This window comes from Clytia hemisphaerica, unplaced genomic scaffold, assembly GCF_902728285.1.
Source record: "Clytia hemisphaerica strain Z4C2 unplaced genomic scaffold, Clytia hemisphaerica genome assembly, whole genome shotgun sequence".
In the NCBI taxonomy this organism is placed as follows: Eukaryota; Metazoa; Cnidaria; class Hydrozoa; order Leptothecata; family Clytiidae; genus Clytia; species Clytia hemisphaerica.
Window position 1 is genome coordinate 10,259 of NW_027104098.1, and position 24,652 is coordinate 34,910.

A 24,652-nucleotide genomic window follows, 5' to 3' on the forward strand; every position below is an offset into this window, starting at 1 on the left:
CACAGTGCCCGTACGTTTGTTAGTTACGCAAAGCAATTAGGCGGTGTTCCGCGAGAGTACATATATTTTCCAGGCTAAACTCAGCGCTATAATGTAAAGGGATCGACAGGGATCGTCATAGTCAATGTTGTCTGTCGGCTAACATACAATTATCTATCCTCTAGCAAAGCCGAGCAAACCATATGTTGATATATGGCTGAAGACCGTATCTTGTTATTGTCTGTATTTCGTATAGTCTACCCTATCTTCAACTCAACGTGGAGTGTTCAACGTGAGCTCTTTTTCTCTCAAAGACTGAGAAGTAAAGAGGATAAATCAAGATTTTGCTGTCACTGACTGCTGCTGCCATTCATAAAGGTAAATCTCTATTGTGTGCTCCAGTAGTATCATAAGAATATTGGCCTTTTGCAACAAGACACTCTGGGAAATACAAAAATCTGCAAGGTTAATTCTCAAATTAAAGGGCTAGGTAGGGTAAGAATCAGGCAATTCCACTTATACAAAAAGTGCAGCGCAGGTCACTATTAGGTCGTTTGGCGTCTGCTTTTATTTTGAAAACAGCTATTCTATCGATTACGTCGGTCGGTCGGTCGATACCCAAAACCAGACGGATCTCAATCAAACGGAACCGATGATCGAGCCAATCGAACCAGATCGAACGCAATCGAACGATTAAAATTGATTGGCCTTTTGCAACAAGACATTCTCAAATTAAGGGCTAGGTAGGAGGGGTAAGAATCAGGCAATTTCACTTACAAAAAATGCAGCGCAGGTCACTATCGGGTTGTCTGGCGTATGCTTTGATTTTGAAAACAGCTATTCTATCTATTACTTCCGTCTGCCAATAATAGGGTCGGTCGGTTGATACTCGAAACCAGACGATCTCAATCGAACAGAACCGATGATTGAGCCAGATCGAACGCAAGCGAACGATTAAAATTAGATTGTTGAACGCAATCGAATCTCAATCGAATATTAGGCCGATGGAATTCAATTTTATGTTTACCGTAAGCCGCCCGCATGTCAAAAAAACTGCCGCGCCAAGTTGCCATTATTTTGTTATTTTGGCGCTTCATCAAGATTTTGAAAGATCAAAACAAACGGTCCGGCAAATATCCGTTTAAAAACGAACCCGTACGGCTCTACCATCTCATCTACCAAAAGTGCGCTTCTTTGATTTTTATAATTATGGAGATAATTTTTTTGCTCGCAACTTATTGAGAATTATCTCCCTAAAATAATGAATAATGAATAATGAAAACTTGGCCGCATCGAATTCTGAAGATCGTCATTACGATAAACATATCATTAAATTCCATCAGCCTTGTTCGATTGAGATTCGAATGGGTTCGATTGCATTCGATTCAATGACTCAAACAAAAATCTCAATCAAACGAATCAAATATTACCTAGAATTCGGTCGTTGGATTGAGATTCGATTGCGTTCGACAATCGAATTTCAATAGAAAGGGAAGATTTGCCTGGCCATCCGCCAAAATAAGTTCTTGTCAAAATTTAAAATATATTCATTCACCAAAATTCGTTCTCACAAAGATAAAAATTTTTGCTGACTTTAGTTGTTTGCCAAATTAAGTTTTTGCCAAAAAATGTTCCCTTAAAGGTATTACTCCAGGCCATGCCTAATGATTGTACTTTTTGTTAATAAGAATCATATTTGTTTTTCTTTTTGAACAGTTTTGGACCATCATCCATATACATCAAGACTGTTATCGTACATCATATCCAGACTGATTGGTTCCCACTGATTGATTGATACCCAAATCTTAAGGTGAGTTTGAATTTGATTTTCTTCAGGATTTATCATTGAAAGGCTTAAGAACCTAATGACCTAAGTGAAAATCAAGTTGTGTATTACCATTTACTGCAAAATCTTTGTGAGGTTGGGGGAAGTGTGGTAAAGAGAAGCCCATTGTTGGTTATAGTCTAGAGAAGGATTTCTTTTTTGATTCGTAATTTTTTGTCCTTTTTGTTTGAAACTTTAAAGGGATAACCAGATAAAATATGAAAATTGGCTAAAAGATTCTTTCCACGGTCCTTAGTAAGCCCTCCAAATATTTTTGAGAAATAACATTCCAGATTCAAGATATGACAATTAGAAATCTCAGTTTTTCGTACCTCACACATACCTCACGTTGAAATTCTATTGTTTTCCAGCAGAAATTAAAAATTAAAAACCTAAATATTTCGACTTTGAAAAACAATTAGCCTGTAAAATTTGGAGGTTTTGCTAAGGACTATGGAAGGAATCTTTGGGCTGAATTTTATTTTTTATCTGGTTATCCCTTTAAGGTGCCCTGGAAATGAGATTTTCACTTGTATTTGTAAAACATCATGATCAGATTTCATCTCGGGTTCTTTATGTTGTGCGAAAAAATTGTGACCTACAAATGCTTGCACGCCTCAATTTTCAACAAAAAGCAAGTGTCTTCCTAACGGGTGGACATAATTATGAAAGTCTTCCAAAACTTGGAACAAGCTTACGCTGCACTTGAGCTTTACGATTTATGAACATGGTAGTATACTCCAGTTGAACGTGACTGTTTGCGTAATTTCGTTTTTGTTTTTATTTTTCAGGGTTCATCATTCAGTGTATAGCTACTCTGGTCAATCTGGATTTACATTAGATAGCTTGGTTATACAAAGCTAACTTGGATTTACACAGTTAACTCAGATTTAAAGGATTCCCCTCGATTCACTTGGCTCACCAGAATACACTTGGAATACTTTGTTTTACTCAGTTTATTTGTTTTTACACGGCTCAATTGATACTACTCGGCTCACTTGATATTACTCGGCTCACTTGATATTACTCGGCTCACTTGATATTACTCGGCTCACTTGATATTACTCAGCTAACTTGACACTACTCAGCTAACTTGATATTACTCGACTAACTTGATAGTACTCGGCTCACTTGATTCAATTAACTTGTGTTTCATTTGGGTAACTCAGATTCCCGAGGCTAACCCGGAATTTATGATTTTTTTTTTACATTTCATTGTTTACCACTTACTTGCTCAGCTTTTTTAACTTATTAAAAAACAATAGGCTATTAAAATAAATGCAACCGTACATCCTGTGCCCAAGTTCAGGAGTTGCCATAAAGCCATTATGGTAATAACCGGGAGGGCACATTGCTATACATTGTATTAAAATAAATATACATTATATTTGAAACTGACGTATTTATCATTTTTTTACATTCCCCTTTTCAAAACATGATATCAATCGAAGCATCCCATAGTTCAATCGGCAACTTTAACGGGACAAGGCAATATGATCTCCGCTCAATTTATCGTCATTTAGCAGTCAACTCTTCTATTTCAAGCAAAACTTCAAAACTTTCTTTGTCTGTGGTCATGGTAGAACTCTCCATATCAGACAACTTGTGAAATTGTGACGGGAGATTTTTTACTATCTTTACAAAGTGACAATCAATTTTGCAAACGAAGGGTACAATTTTTCCTTCAAAAAAAGGTGGGGGGGGGGGTGGGGTGAAATAGTGAAGGGAGATTTTTTTTAGTACCATTAAAAAGTGACAATGTCTAGATATATTACATGTTAAAAACTGATATTGATATTTACATATTCAGGAACTCTTGCTCGTCCAGTTGTTTGATCATCGATCCCTACAATGTGAAAAAAAAAACAGTAGACTCCCGGTTATTCGAAGCTCCAAGGGATAAGAATTTACTTCGAATAACTGAAAAATTCGTTTTAAGATTAATAAATCAATTCGTTTTAATCAATCTACTGTAGCAAGTATCCTTGTATTTTGTCTCTATTACAGATTTTTTAAGCTGGGCCTTCACGCCCTTGGGCGCCTTGTTTACTTATGGTAAGTGATTAGTTGGTTAATTTAGTGGAGGGTCTATGCGTGTATATGAAGAGAAGGAAGGGGCGTTAAAAAGGTAGCTTGGGCGTAGAGAAAAATGAGACAGAATAATAGTGGATGAAATAGATGATGATGTATGAGACACAAAAGGGGGTAAAATGATCTATGGGAAATTTTTGAAAGATTTGACGTTCTGATGTTGAGACAACATTGTTTGGACGTTATAACAACGTTCATTACCTGTTGGGTTTATTACGGTTCACTCGAGACAATGCATTTCTTTTGTTATTTGGACCCATATATAGGAACATTAACAAGAGCATCTAAGGCTGAAAATAGTTGAAAAAATAAGAACATTCAGCCTCAATCAAAATTTAGGTGTTCTAATAAAAGAAACATGAATGTCCTTCAAAGAAAAAAATAAGAAAACGCTAATGAAGTCAATCCATGATCAATCCATGGTAATCTTTTAAAAAAGGTCTCTAAATTGAAATAACTCCCAAAAAGGGGAACTTCCCATAGTCACGTGACAACTAAGCTCATGCTTTGAATAATAAATTTTGGAATACTTTCCTTGACATGTGAACTTGCATCCGTTTTTTATTTGAAGTCAATCCAACCATTTTCTGATGACTGGTAAGCTTTTTAAAAAAGGTCCCTAAACTGAAATAACTCCCAAAAAGGAGAATTTCCCATAGTCACGTGACAACTAAGCTCATATTCTGAATAATTTTTTTTGGAATATTTTCCCAGATATGTGAACTTGCATCCGTTTGTTATTTGAAGTCGATACCTTTCTTCCTTGAGTTTTTATGAGCTTTTAAAAAAAGGTCCATCAACTGAAATAACTCCCAAAAAGGGGAATTTCCCATAGTCACGTGACAGCTAAGCTCATATTCTGAATTATTTCTTTTGGAATTTGTTCCTTAACATGCGAACTTGCATCCGTTTGTTATTTGAAGTCAATCAAATCATTTTTAAGAAAGGTCCCTAAAATAATTGAACTCTTGAAAAGGGGAATTTCCCATAGTCACGTGACAACTAAACTAATATTCTGAAAAATTATTTTTGGAATATTTTTCCAGATATGTGAACTTGCATCCGTTTGTTATTTGAAGTCGATACCTTTCTTACTTGAGTTTTTATGAGCTTTTAAAAAAAGGTCCCTAAACTGAAATAACTCCCAAAAAGGGGAATTTCCCATAGTCACGTGACAACTAAGCTCATATTCGGAATTTTCTTTGTTGGAATGTTTTTCTTGACATGTGAATTTGCATCCGTTTGTTATTTGAAGTCAATCCAACCGTTTCCTGAGGACTGGTAAGCTTTATAAAAATAGTCTCTAAATTGAAATAACTCCCAAATAGGGGAATTTCCCATAGTCACGTGACAACTAAACTCATATTCTGAATTGTTTTCTGTGGAATATTTTCCTTGACATGTGAACTTGCATCCGTTTTTTATTTGAAGTCAATCCAACCATATCCTGATGACTGGTAAGCTTTTGAAAAAGGTCCCTGAAATAATTTGAATCCCGAATAGGGGAATTTCCCGTAGTCGCATGACAACTAAGCTCATATTCTGAATTTATTTTTTTGGAATATCTTCCTTGACATGTGAACTTGCATCCGTTTTTTATTTGAAGTCAATTCAACCATTTACTGACGACTGACGAGCTTTTGAAGAAAGGTCCCTGACAAGATTTGAATCCCGAATAGGGGAATTTCCCATAGTCACTTGACAACTAAGCTCATATTCTGAATTATTTTTTTGGAATACTTTTCCAGATATGTGACTTTGCATCCGTTTGTTATTTGAAGTCGATACCTTTCTTCCTTGAGTTTTTATGAGCTTTTCAAAAAAGGTCCCTAAACTGAAATAACTCCCAAAAAGGAGAATTTCCCATAGTCACGTGACAACTAAGCTCATATTCTGAATAATTTTTTTTGGAATATTTTCCCAGATATGTGAACTTGCATCCGTTTGTTATTTGAAGTTGATACCTTTCTTCCTTGAGTTTTTATGAGCTTTTCAAAAAAGGTCCATAAACTGAAGTAACTCCCAAAAAGGGGAATTTCCCATAGTCACGTGACAGCTAAGCTCATATTCTGAATTATTTTTTTTGGAATTTGTTCCTTAGCATGCGAACTTGCATCCGTTTACTATTTGAAGTCAATCAAATCATTTTTAAGAAAGGTCCCTAAAATAATTGAACTCTTGAAAAGGGGAATTTCCCATAGTCACGTGACAACTAAGCTCATATTCTGAATAATTTTTTTTGGAATATTTTTCCAGATATGTGAACTTGCATCCTTTTGTTATTTGAAGTCGATACCTTTCTTCCTTGAGTTTTTATGAGCTTTTCAAAAAAGGTCCATAAACTGAAGTAACTCCCAAAAAGGGGAATTTCCCATAGTCACGTGACAACTAAACTCATATTCTGAATTGTTTTCTTTGGAATATCTTCCTTGACATGTGAACTTGCATCCGTTTTTTATTTGAAGTCAATCCAACTATTTCCTGATGACTGGTAAGCTTTTGAAAAAGGTCCCTGAAATAATTTGAATCCCGAATAGGGGAATTTCCCGTAGTCACATGACAACTAAGCTCATATTCTGAATTTATTTTTTTGGAATATCTTCCTTGACATGTGAACTTGCATCCGTTTTTTATTTGAAGTCAATTCAACCATTTACTGATGACTGGCGAGTTTTTGAAGAAAGGTCCCTGACATGATTTGAATCCCGAATAGGGGAATTTCCCATAGTCACGTGACAACTGAGCTCATATTCTGAATTTTTTATATTGGGATTTATTCCTTAGTATGTGTGCTTGCATCCGTTTTTTATTTCAAGTTAATATCTTTTATCGTTAAGTTTTTATTGAGCTTTTTCGAATCCCGAATGCGAATCCCGAATCCCGAATACCGAATACCTAACTCCAGCGAATCTACCAAAAATCACGTACACGTTTTTGAAAAATCAAAAAGAAATCAAAAAAAAAATCAAAAATCAAAAAGAAATCAAAAAGAAATCAGAAATCAAAAAGAAATCAAAAAGAAATCAGAAATCAAAAGGAAATCAAAAAGAAATCAAAAATCAAAAAGAAATCAAAAAAAAATCAAAAATCAAAAAGAAATCAAAAAGAAATCAAAAATCAAAAAGAAATCAAAATCTCGTACACCTAATTTTTAGTGATTTACCCCTCGACGTACACTGGGCGAAATAATGTCTTTCAAATCGTCGGAAAGATGTAGGAAGGTCACATTTCCACATCTTTCGACAGAGTTGAAAGTTGGTCTTTCAACAAAAATTGGAAAGATGTGCACCTTACCTTTCAACATCTTTCGACCAGATCATCTTTCCATCTTTCCAAAAAAGTTGAAAGACGACCTTCTCAAACTTTCAAACAGCCTGGGAAAATGAAATTCCCAACTTCCTAATATGTTGAAATTTCATATTCTGACATCTTTCGACAGGTTTTAAAGTTGGTCTTTCAACAAGGATTGGGAAGTTGTGCACCTTACCTTTCAACATCTTTCGACCAGATCGTCTTCCCAACTTTCCAAAAAAGTTGAAAGACCACATTCTCAAACTTTCAAACAGGCTTTAAAAATTAAATTCCTAACTCCCTAATATGTTGAAATTTCATATTGCGAAACTTTCCAAATACTTTGGAAGATGATTTTTGCTTTTTTCGAAATCTTTCATTAACAAGTCTTCAAAAGTAAATGAGAGATCTTTTAAATAATTTGTGTTTATGTGCGGATAATTTTTTTCTGTGACATTAAAACGAACAATTCATATATTTACAAAGCATAGAATACAGAAAATATGAAACAAAATAGTACGGTAGTGATGACTTTTTGCTAAAAAAATTAAGCAGTCTAAATAAAATAATTCTGAATGACAAATTACACGTTTTGTATAAGAACAATTTTATTAGAACACGAGGCTGAAATTTGGCCAACACCTAAAAACAATTAAGAACAATCTGAGCCTCAGCTTTCAGAAATTATTAAAACACTTATTTCAACAGATTTTAACTGATTCTTAAGTAAAGAAACTAAGCGGCTAAGAACATCATGAGAAGAAGCCTGAAAAATTGCAAAAATTAAGAACAGCCCAGCCTGAGCAAGAATTTACTGGTTCTTATAAAAAATGCGTGTAATTTCTATAATCTAATTTCCTTTTCAATAATATAATAACTAATCTAAATTATAATTTTTTAGAATCTTAGTCCCTATCAAGGAATAGATTGGCCATAGGGCTTCAAAAGACATTAAAGGATACATTGAAATTTCCATTCCCGTAAGTGCGAAATCCTCGTTAAATACTTTGGGAATACTCTCTAAATGGGGATCAATTCTACTAAATTATAGACATTTTTATAAGCATACTGCTAACAAGCATATCCAGACTGATCTCTTGGAAAAATTAAACATTGCCTATAAAGCATATGCTGAGCCTCAGTTAACAAAGTTTCAAATAATTTAATCTCCTAAATCACAAAAAAAAACTAGCATAATGTGTAAATTGCACTATTTAAAATACCCTTATACATAAGTATAAAAAATTGTGTGATCCCTGATTGCGAGTTTGAGAGAGAGAGAGAGCAAACTTTCAATGTTTGGGAAACTGGAATTGATTACTCACATCGTCGTCAAAAAGGTTCAACCGGGTGTTTCAAAACTATTTCTAATATTTTTTTGATAATTAAAACAAGACTCTCGAATCCGAGTGGTAAGTCAAAATTCCTAGAAAAAAGTCAAAAAGTTTCTTGAATGGGCGGATGGTGGAACAAAATTATGGGCGGTGGGGTTTTAGGGAAGATTTGGGCGCCTGAGGGTATTAGCCAGTATTATAAATATAAAAAGTAATGAAGTAAAAAATAAGAAAAATATAAAAATACTGTATAATAAATTAAAAAAATTATGCAAATCACTCTAAAAGATGACACTATGAATAATGAAAGCTATGCCAAATAAACTCTTTTGTGCTCAATTATAGGGGAGGGTAGAAAAACCATAAAGTACAAGTCATTATTAAAAACTGATATTAAGATGATTTTCCCAAAATGCCCTAGTCTGAATAAACGTCCCACCTACTTTGTAATTTTTTAAAAAAAATTGTGGACTCGGACATTTTGACAAAATTAATTTCAGGGGTAAACCGAAAGTCTCTCCATTTTCTCAATTTAACATATTCTGGGATATTTTTGAATGCTTTTGAAGAATATTTTCAAACCTCAAACACATTATCCAACGAAAAATCTACACAGTAAAAGAAGCATAAATCTGAACCAGACCGAAAATTTTTTAAACTCCACCTTGTTATTCAGACCCCTGCTTTTATTAGATTTTACCATATTTTATCATAATTTATAATATACTTGGGACCTAGAGTAGTCGAAAATGAAGGTTTTTAAGCCCTTTTCAGAGAAAATTCATAAAATGGGAGGGGGTCTTATAAAATTATATTACGGTGATATTTTCCAAAAATATGACCCACAATCTCACTCCAGTCCTCAGTTTAGTTGTTCACTTATTAGACTGAGGTTATTGTGCTATACAACACGTGATGGTACAGTATTGTCAATCCGTTGAAGATGGTACAGATTGACTCTTACAATTAAGCATTAAAGAGTACAAGAATACCTTCTATCATTCAGCAACCAATTATTGCAATGAAAATATTACCAAGTTATTATTTTCGAAGTTGAAACGAACTACCACATGAAGCATATAAATATCTTGATTGCATGGCAGCAACATACATTTTTGTTTAGCAGCATCGTTTTTTCAAGTGCATTTCAAAATCAGCCAGTAACTGTCCTTACGTCATGACCCTAATAAAACAAATAGAAATTGAATCAGTATTGAAATCCAGGCATACAAAACAGTGTATAACTAAAAGAGGTTTGTAAAATTGTTGATAAGTTATTTACAGCTTTCAGTAGACTATAGTAGAAAGACCCTTTAGTAAGACAAATTATTCAGATTGTTTCTATTTCTAAAGAGTTCTAAAAAAGGTTACAACAACCTATTTTCAAAAATATTTTGAACTTAGGTCAAGACTTTGTGTACTGTAACAAAATTTTAGCTTCTTTTGATGCACAATGGAATAGTATCATCAATAGTCTTGTATTACTGGATTATATTACAAAAAATACTTACCGTGTTGTATTTTGTTCCTTGTTCAATGGATAAAATGAATCTATTTTCAATGAAATCCCCAAAACTTCAATGGCTCAATGTCGACACACATTCAATGTATCCTATAAACATGAAAGCTTTATGAAAATTTGACACAATGTAAAGGTTGCCACCTCAGAGTTTAAAAAGTAATTTCCCTGTTCTACACATTTTTTATAAGCAATCAGGCTGCTAAGGCTTGAGGCCTCAAATTTGTCAATCTCGAAAAGTGACAGCTGTTTTAGATGATCTAACCATGGCAAACTATAGCCCTTTGACCCAATACACATAAATATGGTATAATATTAGGGGTATTCAAAGCAATTTTTCAGAAAATGGACCAGAATGCTAAGTAACCCTAGGCCTGACCAGAAAATTGGAGTTGCTTATTAAAAAATGTGTATTTAATCATGTCATCTTTTTCAGTTCCATAGCAAAAACAAAAACGTCAACATTATTTTGTTTTTAGACTAAAAAAGGCCTACCTTCAGCTATGTTATCATTTGATATTCCACGTTGAGTTTAATTTAACATCATTTTTTACTTCAACCATGTTATGACAAAATCTTCATTAATTCTAACAGGGAAGTCAGAATAAGAATTTTCCAAAATAAAATGATCTGACAGCTTGCATTCCAACCAACCAACTTTTACTTTATCTCCTGAAAATAGAAAGACAACTAGTTAAAACAAAAGTGATCAGCTTTGGTCCAGGGGGATCAAGCAGTTAGTACAAGACATCATACCAGTTGCTACCAGGTGGTGTGTTATGTGAATTTGATTTCCTTACAAAAATCTTAAAATCGGTTTGCGGGTTGTCAGAGAAATTTATTATCTAAAATATTTCCTAAAATGTTGTAATGTCCTATTGAAAGATGAAAAAATTCAAAGGTTCTAAAGGGACCAGATATTGTAACAATCACCTTTTTTGTTGTTACTACAGTATATTCCGTAAGTCTTATTTTCAAATGATTCCAAATAATGATTTGACACGATATATTTAAGGGGTTCGCTATTAATTAATTTCCCTTAGATTCTTTTCTTCTTTCTTTAAATTCAAATTCGTAATTACAATAAAAGAGAACGTTTAGTGCGGGCTGATGGCCTCGCTATTTGTTTCTTAGGCTGATGGCCTATCTTCTTTTGATTTATTTCTTCTCTATTCGCTCGCTCCCCTTGACTGACTTCCTTGATTTCGACTCCTGTATTTATACTGTTTTTGAGGTGGTGGAGCGCCACTCCTTCTTCTTGTTTTTCCCACGTTTTCTTTTGTTTGATGAAGAACGTTGCTCCGACGTTGCCTTGTCTCGCTAGTACGTATTGTTTTTAAGAATTTCGTGTAACGCAATTTGCGGTTAGGGTTTTTCCATTTGCTAGGACTTGCCCAAACCTTTTTCTTGTGGTATTTATAACACTCCTTATTTGGGTTTTACGGATTATCTTTTCTTTCGGTTGAGTGGATCGTTCTGTAAAGGTTTATCTAAAAGTTTGTTCTCTTCGTTTGATTGGTGGATTCTTTGCAACATTAGGTAATGTTTTTGTCAGGTTTGTATCGAAAATCTCGTGCTTACGTAGTTGGTGGTTTGTCTTTACCGAGAGGAATGTTCGAATTCCAGGGATTATCTTTTTTCTCACGGTTGGTCGAATCGTTCGTTAAACGTTTGCTTTCAGAGTTCATTCTAGATTTTGATTGGTGAATTTACAGAGTTATTTCATTGGTTGTATATTTGGAGAATAGAAGGCAGCTATCGTTGTTGTTAGCTACGGCGTTATGATCGGATAACTTTTATTGATAGAAGTTAAGTATAGAATAAATATGCTATTTACATTTAGTAAAGGATGTACTCGTGACATACCTCCCCCCTTACATTTGGCGACCTCGCCAAAGACTAAAAATATGGAAAATTATTTTAAAATATGAGTAAATATTGCGGAAAAATAGTGAGTCAGATTATATTGTAGATGATACATAAATGTAAAGTCATATATATCCAGTGGTAAATAGTCTTTGCGTATGTTTCAATGTTTCTATATATTTGGAACTACCTGATCATTTTTATCTACGTGTTTAGGTTTACGACGACGGGTATTACTCAATTCGTTGAGAATCATTTTTCTATGTGTGGGGTTACGTTCTTCGTCGTATCTGGATGCGTCTCTGTGCATTCTTGACGGTAACTTTAATTGGTCGGTCATCAAGTGAGTGCCGTTATATTTCGAGCTGGAGACGATCGCCGATGCTCTTTCGAAGCCAATAATCTCCAGCTCCGAGGCATATCTTTTCACGTCCCCGCCGTACTTTTCTTCCATCAGCCGTGTTGTTAGTGTGGTTAGCAGATCCACCTGTGCCTGTAGGTTGGCTACCGTGTAGGCATGGTACATCTGCTGCCTAACACCTGTCGGAATTTCGATGTTCGCGTCCAGAACGGCTGTGTTTACTTCAATCTCCAGACCCCTTGGAAACAATCCATTTTCTACTGGGATGTTCCAAGCGGCTTCATTATTTCTGCTTTCTTCGTTAGTTGCCATTTTGTTTCGGGATAGTGAGATTTAGATTTTCTGTCTTTTTGAGCATCGGGCTATTTATAAGTTTGGGCGGTTTTAGTGCAGCATCCATTGTACGTCCTATGTTTGTTCTGTTATAATTTTCTGTTGAGTTCTGGACGGGGGTCATCATTTCCGAATCTCCCGGCGTGAGAACTTTGGGCCATAGGAGATTAATGGAAGTTTTGAACTTTTTAATCTTTTTTTAAGTATTATTAGTTTTGCACGCTTATGTACGATATAATATGATACGTTTGTTAGTTGGTGTTTCAAGTGTTATAGAGCTTATATCGTTTATGTGGTTTACTTCTAGTTGTCTTTATTTTGTTTCTCTTGACTTTTAGTTTAGCTCGACGTATGGGGGTGCGACCAGCTTGTCCCCCCGTAGGTTTGGATACGTTGTGTTTACGTCCATTTCACGTTGTCTATGGACCGGACATTTTGTCTCCCTGGGAAAGTTTTTCATCTCTATAATGTCTGTAACCACATCTTCTTTTTTTTTGAATATCTTTTTAAACATTCCAGGGTTTTTGTTGAACAGCATGTATCCGACCGCTATTATTATGAACAATATTACGATTGTTCTAACTATTCCGGATATTCCTCCCATTGCACTTGCAAATCCATGACCTGCTCCCTCCAGAGCTTGTCCAGCGGCTGGAAGAATAACAGCACTTGCATTTGCCAATGAATTTATTAAGCCTTTGTCCACGTCGTTCACTCCTTCTAGTGACTCGTGAAGGGCAGAACCCAAGCTCTTTATGATCATACTTCCGCTATTTCCGATACCCATCAACGTGTGACCGAGAGCTTTACCGATACTTTCTATGAAGTTTGATCCCGGATCTGCGGATACGGTGTCATGCATGTCACTTATGGTTTGCCCAGTTGAAGTAATCAGCTGCAAAATTGAGTATTGATCCATTCTTGGCGGTCTGGGTTCGTACAGTTCTGAGTTGAATCCAGAAATTAATTCATTCGTGTTGAACGGTTTCTTATGTACAAGATAGGACAGTTTGGCTGGAACTATTTTTCCTGTTGGTCCTACTGAGTATGCATTGTTCAGGGCATCTACAATATAGGTCCCACTGGGTCTTTCTCTGCAGTCAATCCTGTTGCTCGTGTGTAGAAGTGATCTGCTTGGTAGGTTGAGAAAATACACCTTCTTTGCGTATGGAATGTATATGGGAAAGTGCGTGTAACACGTGTTGTTGTGACGCCTGTCCCATGCTATTGAATAGGATTTGATTTCGAAACATTTACTGATAATTATTCCATCGCCACTTGCCTCGAAATGGTATCCTTTCTTATAAAACCAATTGGTACTGCTGTCTGGGAAGGTAGATAGAATCCACCTTTCGATCTTCTGTATTCTTTGATTCTCGACACATATGGAATTCCAGGTATCTATGAGGTTCAGCCTTTCCGTTTGGTAAAGTGCCGCTAGATGGGCTTCGACTAGCGACCAATGTTCATCGTTTGGAATATATTTTCTCATAGATTTAGTGTATTGTAGTATAGTATCGACGGTAGTTTGTGATGGCGTTTTAGTCTGAATGACATAGCCATTGTCCAAAACATACGACCCTTGTTTTTTCATAATAATTGTCCCTCCGATTTTAAGCTCTCTAACTAAGACCATATCACCCATCATCTTTATAGTGTGGATTCCTTTAGAATGATATACATTCGCGTCAAGATTTGTTGGCAGCTGCCATATGAGTACTGACGGCATGTCTTCCTTTGGTCTGCAAAACTTTTTCTTGTAGGGACATTGTGATTTTGAGACTGCTTGGTGAAGGTTTTCTTTTCCTCCAATTATGTAACCTTTATACTCCGTTATCCTATAGTGCGTGAAAGAAATTGTTTTGGTGCTCATCCATTTGCATCTATATTTGTCGGCTGCGTCCAATTCCCATATTCCTTTTCCATAAAGTGGTCTTAAGCGTTGGTTTCCATATGCTTTTTGGAACCAGATTTTACGACATTCTGCTGCTGTCGTCGCAAGTATTTTCGTTTTTCGGTACTTCCTTTTCCCTCCTAGGAATCCTTCTTTACAAGTCAAAGTGGCTTCAAATTTGGAACAGTGGAATAAAGTGACGGGGGTGTACTTTGGAGATTCGTGCAGGACTTCTGCCTTGAATGTTTGTATTCCTCGAGTCTCGTCGTCCGGCGGAACTGTGCAATTCCGTATGTCCGGGAATCTGTAGATACCAGTGGGCTTGACTCTTGTGCAGTCATAAATTGGTCCTAATTGCATTGCCTCGCTCTTTGTGACCCAGTTGAGAAGCATCAGCAAAATGATTGCGGTACCTCTGACGTTTTGTATATGTCTCCTAGGCGTGGTAAGGTTTATATTATTCACGGAATACCGCGTCTTGTCAGTGTATGATTGTACAAAGCTGCTATCAAGTTTATTCTTAGGAACCCAAGTGTTTTGTGTCATAGGTTTATTACGCCATTTTACCAAGTACTCCATTTTGCCTTTCCTCTTGCGGTGGTTTATAATGATTTCTGGACCAGTCATGTCCACGATAGGTGTCGGCTCTTTATCCTCGACAAATCTGATTTGCGGCTCTGGTGCTTTGGGTGGCCGTGGCAGGTCGTCCATAGCGTCGTTATTATCCGAAGAGGACTCGTAGGAATCAACACTTTCCTGTCGCTCAACGTATTTTTTCATTCTGTTCACATGAATCGGCGATTTGACAGGTTTGCCATTGGTTTCAGTTAGTTTGAATAATACATCGGACAGTTTTTCTTTCAGAATGTAGGGACCAACGAATTTTGGTCCGAGTTTTGGGCTTAGGCCAACAGTTTTGCTCAATTTTGAAATGAGGACCTTGTCACCGACTTCGAATTTGGGTGGAGCAGTTTTTCTGTTATAGAACTGTTCCATCTTGGAGGCTTGTTTTTCTGCATGAGCGGCAGCTAGTTCGTGGGCTACTTTGAGCGTTTTGACCAGCTCTTCTTTAGACTGTTCGAAGGTAACTGCAAGCTTCTTTTGAGGCAGTAGTGCGACATCTCCCGGAAGCCTTGGTTTTCTTCCATAAACCAGGAAAAATGGAGTTTCGTTTGTAGAAGCCGATGGTGTCGTCCTTATTGCAAATAAGGCGCCAGGTAAGTGGACATCCCAGTCCTTTTGGTTGTCACTTACGAACATAGAGATCCGTTTAACGATAACGCCATTGACTCGTTCACATTTTCCATTTGTTGCCGGGTGATATGATGATGTATTAAGCTTTTTCGTGTTGATGAGTCTACAGACTTCTTTCATTAACGCTGAGATGAAGTTGCTCCCTCTATCGGAGAGAAGCATATCCGGTGCCCCATGTCTGCATATGAATTCATCTACTAGAACTCGTGCCAGCGTTGCTGTCTCCATATTTGGTAATGCATAACCCTCTACCCATCTGGTAAAGTGATCTATGGCAACTAGAATGTATTTGTTACCCCTTTTGGTAAGTGGCAGTGGTCCGACGATGTCTACCGCGACCCTAACGAATGGGCCTACCTCTTGTAGTCTTTGCATCGGTGCCTTCTTTGAGCCTGTGAGCGGTTTGTGGGTATTACATTTGTGACATGCTTTCACCCATTCTTTACAATCTTTGAGCAACCCAGGCCAGTAGTATTTGTTATGGATTCTGTCAAACGTTTTTGATACGCCAAAGTGGCCTCCCATATCGTGTCCTGCTGTGAGTATTTCTTCACGTAGAGATTTTGGTACTGCCAATTGAAGAAATGTACTTGATGTACGACCGGATTCTGGTACGTAAATGTGGTATAATAGACCATCGTCTTCAATGATGTAGGCGTCGGCTCTAGTTATGGTAGAATCTGGATTGGGATCCTGTTCGTGTGGCTCCTGGAATAACAAAACGTGAAGTAATAGTTTCAGGTCATCATCGTCCGCTTGTAGCTCTCCTATGCTGGTTTGGTTATTCATTTGTGCAACCGTGTTAACGAGCAACGGGTGTCTGGATAGAACGTCCGCGTTACTGTGAACTCTACCCGGCCTGTGGACAATATCGAAGTCGTGTTGTTGTATCTTGAGGCTCCATCTTCCGAGTCTACCCCCAGCATTCTTGAGACTCATTAGCCATCTTAACGCGTTGTGGTCTGTATGTATGGTGAACTTTCTACCGTGCACGTACGGCTGGTATATTCTGATTGCTTCCAAACAAGCCAATGCTTCTTTTTCCGTCGTGCTGTAGTTTTTCTCTGATTTGTTAAGCGTTCTGCCACCATAAGCTATGACACGCTCTTTATTGTCCTGCCTTTGACCCAAGATCATCCCTAATGCAGCGCCGCTTGCGTCCACGTAGAGATCAAATGGCTTATCGAAATCTGGATATGCCAGTATTGGTGGGCTCTGGAGACGTCTTTTCAGCTCATTGAATGAGTCCTGGCAGGAATCGTCCCAAACGAAAGGCACGTCCTTCCTTAAAAGGTTTGTCATTGGAGTTGCAATTTTGGAAAAATTTTCGACGAATTTTCTATAATAACCTGCGAGCCCCAGAAATTGTTTAATTTGCTTCGCAGTTATTGGTGCTGGAAAAGATTCTATCAACTTTGTCTTTTCCTTGTCCGGGCTAACTCCTTCCTTTGAAACGATATGGCCCAAGAAATTAACGGATTGGCGTGCGAATGAGCACTTCTCTGGTCTCAGCTTGACGTTTGCCGCTAACAATCTGCAAAATACTTCCGTGAGATCTTTTAAGTGTTTGTTGAAACTTCTGGAAAAGACGATAATGTCGTCAATGTAGATCAGGCATATGTCATAGGTGAGTCCTCTGAGTATACACTCCATGAGACGTTGGAAGCTTGAAGGGGCTGCCGTAAGCCCAAAAGGGAGTACATTAAAGTGGAATAATCCAGCGTACGTCGTAAAAGCTGTTAGTTCCTTTGACTCTTCGTCCAGCTCGATCTGCCAATAACCGGACCTCAAGTCGAGTGTTGTGAAAAACTGCGCGCCGTGGAGTGCATCCAGTGTATCCTGGATTCGTGGGATTGGGTACGAGTCTTTATGTGTTACGGCGTTTAATTTTCTATAGTCGATACAAAACCTGTCATTCTTCCCTTTCTTGGAAATGAGAACCACAGGTGAGGCCCATGGGCTCGAAGAGGGTTCTATGATGTTTCTGTCTAACATATCATCGATGTGGCTCTGGATCTTTTGTTTGTTTTCATGGGAGGTGGGATATGGCCTCTGTTTAATTGGTGTCCTCTTATCCAACTCGATGTGGTGCTGGACTATTGAAGTTCTTCCTAATTCTCTATCATTTGCTGCGAACACTCTTCTGTGTTTTGCGAGTAGCTTTTGCATGTCGTGTTCTTGTTTCTCCGTCAGATCCGACTGTTCAAGGTCAAATTCTAGTGGTTCCAACGTGCTGTTATCGATGTTATTTACTTCGGGTGTACCTGATATCATATTGGTCATATCAGTTACAATGTCCAGATAACCTATAACTGTCTCACAGGGGATCCTAAGTTTCTGTTCTGTAGGATTGTAAACGGTGCAAACCATCTCCCTTCCCTGGTATTCTGTTACAGTAGGTGCAATTACTTCGTGCTTGCCTGTTGGATGTCTTTCCAAGTGTAGGGTAGTCCCCAGCGGTACTTCGTGTGAAAGCACAGTTAAAACTGTAGCTTGTCTTTTCGGTGGAAGAGTAGCTGTTGACTTGAGTTTGACTTTAATTTCATCATTTTGCTGCTGGGATAACAAAGGTGACTTTTCACTTCTTGAGGACCATTCCAGCTTCCTTGGACTGCCCACATCCATGGTACATACCATTGGCAGTGTGTAATGATCGAAGATCGTCATGTCGTCTGATGCCAGATTTATGACAGCTTTAGTCATTTTCATGAAGTCGCGTCCCAAAAGGACATTGTGCGTACAGGGTATTATAACCAGCTCCTGGTCGATCTCATATTTTCCGAGCTGGAGGGTGAGCACCGTCTCGCCATATACTTGCGTTCCACCACCAGAGAAATTTGCCACCGATTGATAAGGCGTGATATTAACAGGGTATCCACGTGGCCCAATTTCTTTCCAGAATTCCTTGCTTATGCAGGATATCGAAGCACCTGTGTCTACCAGCATTTTGCAATCTTTCCCTAATACTTTACCAGAAAGAAACATTAACGGAGAAGGCTTGGATACTTGATAAAATTCGTTTTCCGGGCTATTCTCTCTCCAATTGGTACTGTTTGACCCCTTATTCCGAACGTCTTGGAAGGACTTTGTTCTGGATATCATATTTACTTCCTCCCTTCCACCATCAAATCTGATGCGTCTCTCCCTAGACCTGAATGGATCGTAGGGAGGCTGGGTGGGTTTCTGTATATTCATTTGACCCATTTTGTTAGCTGCGAAACTGTTCCGTCTCGGGGTTGTTTGGTAATGTGGTCGTTGAGGAAATCTGCGCCATGGACCGTCAGCTTTGGGGTTATTATTGTTATAATTGTTTTGACGGTTGTTCGCGTCTCGTAGGACTTCGCCAAATTTATCAGTCTTTGCGAAGCAATCTCTGGCTTTGTGTCCATCCCTCTTACATCTGTAGCAAGACATACTACCTCTTGTTTTGTCATGGCGTTGTTGCTTCTGCAGCATGTTTATCTTCTTGGACAGTTCGTCGAATCTTCGGTCGTCTCTATCTTGATTGACTTCTGTATCATTGTCCTGTATTAGTTCTCTGAGTTTTGGTAACATTGTGTTGAGCTCCATGCTTGTTGAGTCTTGGATTGTTTTTATTGCAAATGCCTTGCTTTCCGCTGCATTTCTTGCCTCCTGTAGGTTAGTTGGGTTTGCCAGCAGTACGTGCTCTTTCAACTGGTTTGAAAGGCCTTGGATGAATATTTGCATGGTCTCGGCGTCGTTCAATGCTAAACGCCTTGCTTCGTTGCACACGGCCAAGGTGAATTCCTCTAAGCTCTCATGTTGGCCCATTTTTCTCGCATTTAGCTTGGCCCTTCTAAACACCCTCATTCTGGCTGGTTCGAACTTGTCCATGAAACTCTGCTGTAGGTTGTTGAAGTTCCTCTTCACAGCATCTCCCAAACCTTCGTAATATTGTAATGCTGGCCCATCCAAACACGATGGAAAAGCCAATAGCTTTTCATTGTCCGTCAAGTTATGGAATTGGACGTATCGGTCGAATTGGCTGAAGAAGTCGGCAACATGTGGCTCATCAGTTCCTTTGAAAGGTTTTGGAGGCTTCAAAGACGCGCGGTTTCTGGCAGGTCGTCCCGCATTACCGCCATTGTTTTGTCCGTCCTGTGTCATTTGTTGGATGAATCTGTCGAATCTCGTATCTTGATGTTGAGTATTATTCGCCAATGCAACCGTCAAATCATGTAGACCTTTCAGGGTTGCATTAAGATCTTCCATCTCTTCTTGATGTGTTTCCGTAGAGGATTCTCTAGGCTTTATAGTCCGTAGGTGTTGTAGGAATAAGTTTTCTGTTGTATCCGGTTCTTCCGGATGAAATAAACAAGGTTTCTTTTTACTGCTTCTCGTCTTTGAATTGCAGGTGCACTTGTCTGGCATTGAAAGAAAAAAGTTTATACTGGTGTACCAAGTTGGGTGCGAATTCGAAGGTAATTAAACCTTGCGTAAGTTCCGAGTAAATGGTAAAGAAATACGACCTCTGGGGGATAGTTGTTTCTTACAAGACAGATAACCACAGCGGTTTGTGAAAAAAGTAGAGATAGGGCAGATAACATCCGATACAGCAATTTAGAATCTGCTTCCTTCTCTCCTTCTTTTGTCCAGTGATTGCTAATATGGAAATTGAATAGTTGCGGTTAACTATGACGTTATTACAATTTAGCTAACTTTTATGGCTCAAGTTACAGTTATGAGAGTATAACGTTAGCTCTCTTTTTGTCTTTTATGCGGCTTATTTGATTTTTTATAACCTTTTTCTTTAGTTTCAAGTATAGCTTAGTTGTCTGGCGTTGAAAGTATTTGGAGGTGTATTGTCATCAAAAGTTGGTCGGTTATTTGAACCTGCTTGTTGTACTGACGATTAAGTGCTAGTAGGTTTTTGTGTTCTGCTTGGAATTGGTTTAGGTATCTCTGTAGTAGTGAAGTGACGCTCTTGTCAGCTACCTTGACCTCCCAACGACCTGTTCTTTTGTTTACGTATTTAAAAGGCTTGTCGGGGTTGGCTGCAATCGCTTGGATGTTCTTGATCTTTTTCCGACAGATTTCCTGTTTACTAGCGATGGCCTTAATAAAAACGATGGTTTCCGTCCTCCGCTTTAACAGTGTACGCCACCAGATACGATCGATTACCTTTTTAAGGTTTTGAGTCTTTTGAGTCTTCGACGATCTGGGGGAAATGGGTGACTTGTAGTTATTTAGTTGTGACAAAGGGCGCATTTATACAAACGGTTGATACTTTCTTGATCAATCCTTTATATGGATAGTAAAAGTAATAATATTTTTTTTTGCAAATTCTTTTGCTATCAGCAAAATTCTTCTTTAATCCATAAGATCTTCTGTAATCAATAAAATCTTCTTCAGTCAGCAAAATCTTCTTTAATCAGCACTCTTCTGTAATTAATAAAATCTTCTGTAATCAATAAAATCTTCTGTAATCAATAAAATCTTCTGTAATCAATAAAATCTTCTTTAATCAATAAAATCCTCTGTAATCCATAAAATCTTCGGTTTAATCAATAAAATCCTCTGTAATCAATAAAATCTCCTTTAGTCAGCAAAATATCCTTTAATCAATCTTTCTTCTTTAATCAGGAACTTTTTCTCTGCGGGTGGGTACGATCACGTATCGGGCGCCAAATGTAACAATCACCTTTTTTGTTGTTACTACAGTATATTCCGTAAGTCTTATTTTCAAATGATTCCAAATAATGATTTGACACGATATATTTAAGGGGTTCGCTATTAATTAATTTCCCTTAGATTCTTTTCTTCTTTCTTTAAATTCAAATTCGTAATTACAATAAAAGAGAACGTTTAGTGCGGGCTGATGGCCTCGCTATTTGTTTCTTAGGCTGATGGCCTATCTTCTTTTGATTTATTTCTTCTCTATTCGCTCGCTCCCCTTGACTGACTTCCTTGATTTCGACTCCTGTATTTATACTGTTTTTGAGGTGGTGGAGCGCCACTCCTTCTTCTTGTTTTTCCCACGTTTTCTTTTGTTTGATGAAGAACGTTGCTCCGACGTTGCCTTGTCTCGCTAGTACGTATTGTTTTTAAGAATTTCGTGTAACGCAATTTGCGGTTAGGGTTTTTCCATTTGCTAGGACTTGCCCAAACCTTTTTCTTGTGGTATTTATAACACTCCTTATTTGGGTTTTACGGATTATCTTTTCTTTCGGTTGAGTGGATCGTTCTGTAAACGTTTATCTAAAAGTTTGTTCTCTTCGTTTGATTGGTGGATTCTTTGCAACATTAGGTAATGTTTTTGTCAGGTTTGTATCGAAAATCTCGTGCTTACGTAGTTGGTGGTTTGTCTTTACCGAGAGGAATGTTCGAATTCCAGGGATTATCTTTTTTCTCACGGTTGGTCGAATCGTTCGTTAAACGTTTGCTTTCAGAGTTCATTCTAGATTTTGATTGGTGAATTTACAGAGTTATTTCATTGGTTGTATATTTGGAGAATAGAAGGCAGCTATCGTTGTTGTTAGCTACGGCGTTATGATCGGATAACTTTTATTGATAGAAGTTAAGTATAGAATAAATATGCTATTTACATTTAGTAAAGGATGTACTCGTGACAATATTATTTTATCTGATTATATTCTTTTTATCTGTCACTGTAACGGTCGAAAACCTACTTTCAAGGGTAGTACTAAGTGTATACCGTGAGTGGTCCTAAATTCGACAGCCTTGCTTAATTCCAACCCCCCAAATAACGGGTACGAAAAAAATTCTATGTTTACAAACACTCCCTCTCCAAGTTGAACAATAAACGATTGCAAGAACTCTCAAGACAAATTCAAAACATCTAACAAGATGGCTAGAATGATGTCAAGATGTCAGATTTGGCTAATGCTTCAGATGCAAATATACCGCGCGGAGCTTCGTCACCCTGGTGCATATCCCTAACCCCTCACCCGGCCGGCGGTGCACCCACCCAGCAGTGCACACGTGTGGTCAGGCCATATTTTAGAAAGGTAGGGCAGCGTCCGTTGGTGGTAAAAAAGGGCACTTTTTCTCGTGTTTCTCCACTAAAAAGGTTGTTTTTACCAAAATTTGAGTGATTTCAGGAGGGGCAGCGTCCGATAACAGGACGCTAAAAGGGCATGAAAAATGGCTTGGTGGTGGCTTCTTCGGAGTACTGGCTATCATAACAGTTAGCCTAACTCGTCAGTCAGACTTATCTATATATAGTACTAAGACCTTCGTAAAAGTAACCCCAAATAACAATTTTTCGACAGCTGGCTTGGCCTAGTGGATAGGGCAATGGTTTCGAAACCTATATGTTCCCGGTTTGAGAACCTCTTTGGTCACTATTCAACTTGAAAAAAATTCTAAGTCCAGCCGGATGCATCTGAAGCTTTAGCCAAATGTAAGATGTCAATAATGTAATTAAAAAGTGTGAGTTGTAAAAGTAATAACTGTATATAATCTCTCAGTTTAGTTGACACTTTGTTGGTATCTACATTGTGTCACAGCAAAAAATTTTGTTTTCATTTTAGTTTGTATCTTTGAAAGACCACGTCGGATTTAGGACCACTCACAATATGTGTGATGATGTTATCAGCTTCTTACGAAAAGGCATTTAGATGACATGTCTCGTACTAGCTGCTTGACCCCCTACTTGGTTGATTATCAAGAAGAATTCCTGTATATACATTACACATTATAATAGAAAAAAAACTGGAAAACTTTTGAAAAGGAGGCTTTCACCTAGGGGGTGGGGCACTGATCTAGACAGCCGACAGGAATGTGCCATTGGAGTTTGAAAAGTGGACCCTGTCAGATATGAATTTTCTGCAAAATTGGGACTCTGTCAGAACGAAAACTGAAAATTTTCACCCTGAAAAGTGGCAAAAATTAATAAAAGTAGATGAAAAATTAAAAGATTTTCTGATTTCCACCCTGAAGATTGTCCAAAATAGTCAAAAATCTAAATTTTTGGGAAACTGTCATATAACGTGAGATTGGGCAACTTGCATCAGTGGAGGCTAACATGCATAGCTCTCGAATGATTGACCTGGCTGGTTGGTCATTAAAATACAACATTAAATCAAAACAAAAATGGTAGAGTTACTACTACTAGCAGATGGCAGAGCTGCGTAGTTCATTTGTTTTGAAATTTTTCTGATTTAATTGGTCAGCCATCTGATGGCTATGGGGCCTAAAAATGGGATCCTGTCACCAGCAGCCACACATACCCAATTTTGCCTAAGTGCCTCCCCTGGGAGGCTAATACCCTGAAGTTATTCAAAAGTAAATTGTTGTGGAAAATCCACATCGTCCACTGGGGGTTAACAGACTATAACTGGAACTGCCCATAGCTTTGAAAAGCTGTGGTGTAGCCATATTATGTATCACACTTCAATCATACTTTTTTGTGTCCAGACTGGACACCAAAAGTATGATTGAAGTGTGGTTGATAATTAGAAATATATAAAAAGGAGCTCACCTTAGCATCTTTTGATTCATATTTCATATCTTTAGAATAAAGTTTCCATTTGCACTGCATTTTGGCTTTGCTTTGGTTTGCTGTCTTCCTCATCACACGCCTTCCACTCCACAGCTTCCAGTTTCAAAATTACAAAAAGAAATTTTGCCGGCAATCATAAATCATAACATTCGAAAATAATCTAATTTTTTTTCCGGGGGTTTACAAAAGTACTTCCAATGATGTGGATATTATATTTACAGTATTTAACCATAAACTGTGTATGTAATACACTTAGAATTATTTCATTTTACAAGAAATTTAGATATTTTTGTATTTTCTTGTGTTTTAAACGTCAAAAAGTATGCTTCAAATAGTCTTTTTGATCCCCGGTATTCATCAGTGCGGACTTTGGTTCGTAAACGTTTTGGCGCGTCCTTCTTTCAGCAACATGGAAAAACC

At 37.7% G+C, this 24,652-nt stretch overlaps 2 long non-coding RNA genes across 2 annotated transcripts; one reads left to right on the forward strand and one right to left on the reverse strand.

Moving 5' to 3' along the window:
- Positions 1 to 1,148: 1,148 nt before the first annotated feature.
- On the forward strand, positions 1,149 to 3,202 carry LOC136812889 (uncharacterized). Its single transcript, XR_010847406.1, has 2 exons — positions 1,149 to 1,789; positions 2,596 to 3,202. It is a non-coding gene; the product is annotated as an uncharacterized lncRNA (long non-coding RNA).
- Positions 3,203 to 7,606: 4,404 nt separating this feature from the next.
- LOC136812890 (uncharacterized) lies at positions 7,607 to 24,392 on the reverse strand. The gene is made up of 4 exons (XR_010847407.1): positions 24,212 to 24,392; positions 10,535 to 10,711; positions 10,032 to 10,132; positions 7,607 to 9,703 (listed from the first exon to the last, which is right to left on the reverse strand). It is a non-coding gene; the product is annotated as an uncharacterized lncRNA (long non-coding RNA).
- Positions 24,393 to 24,652: the final 260 nt, after the last annotated feature.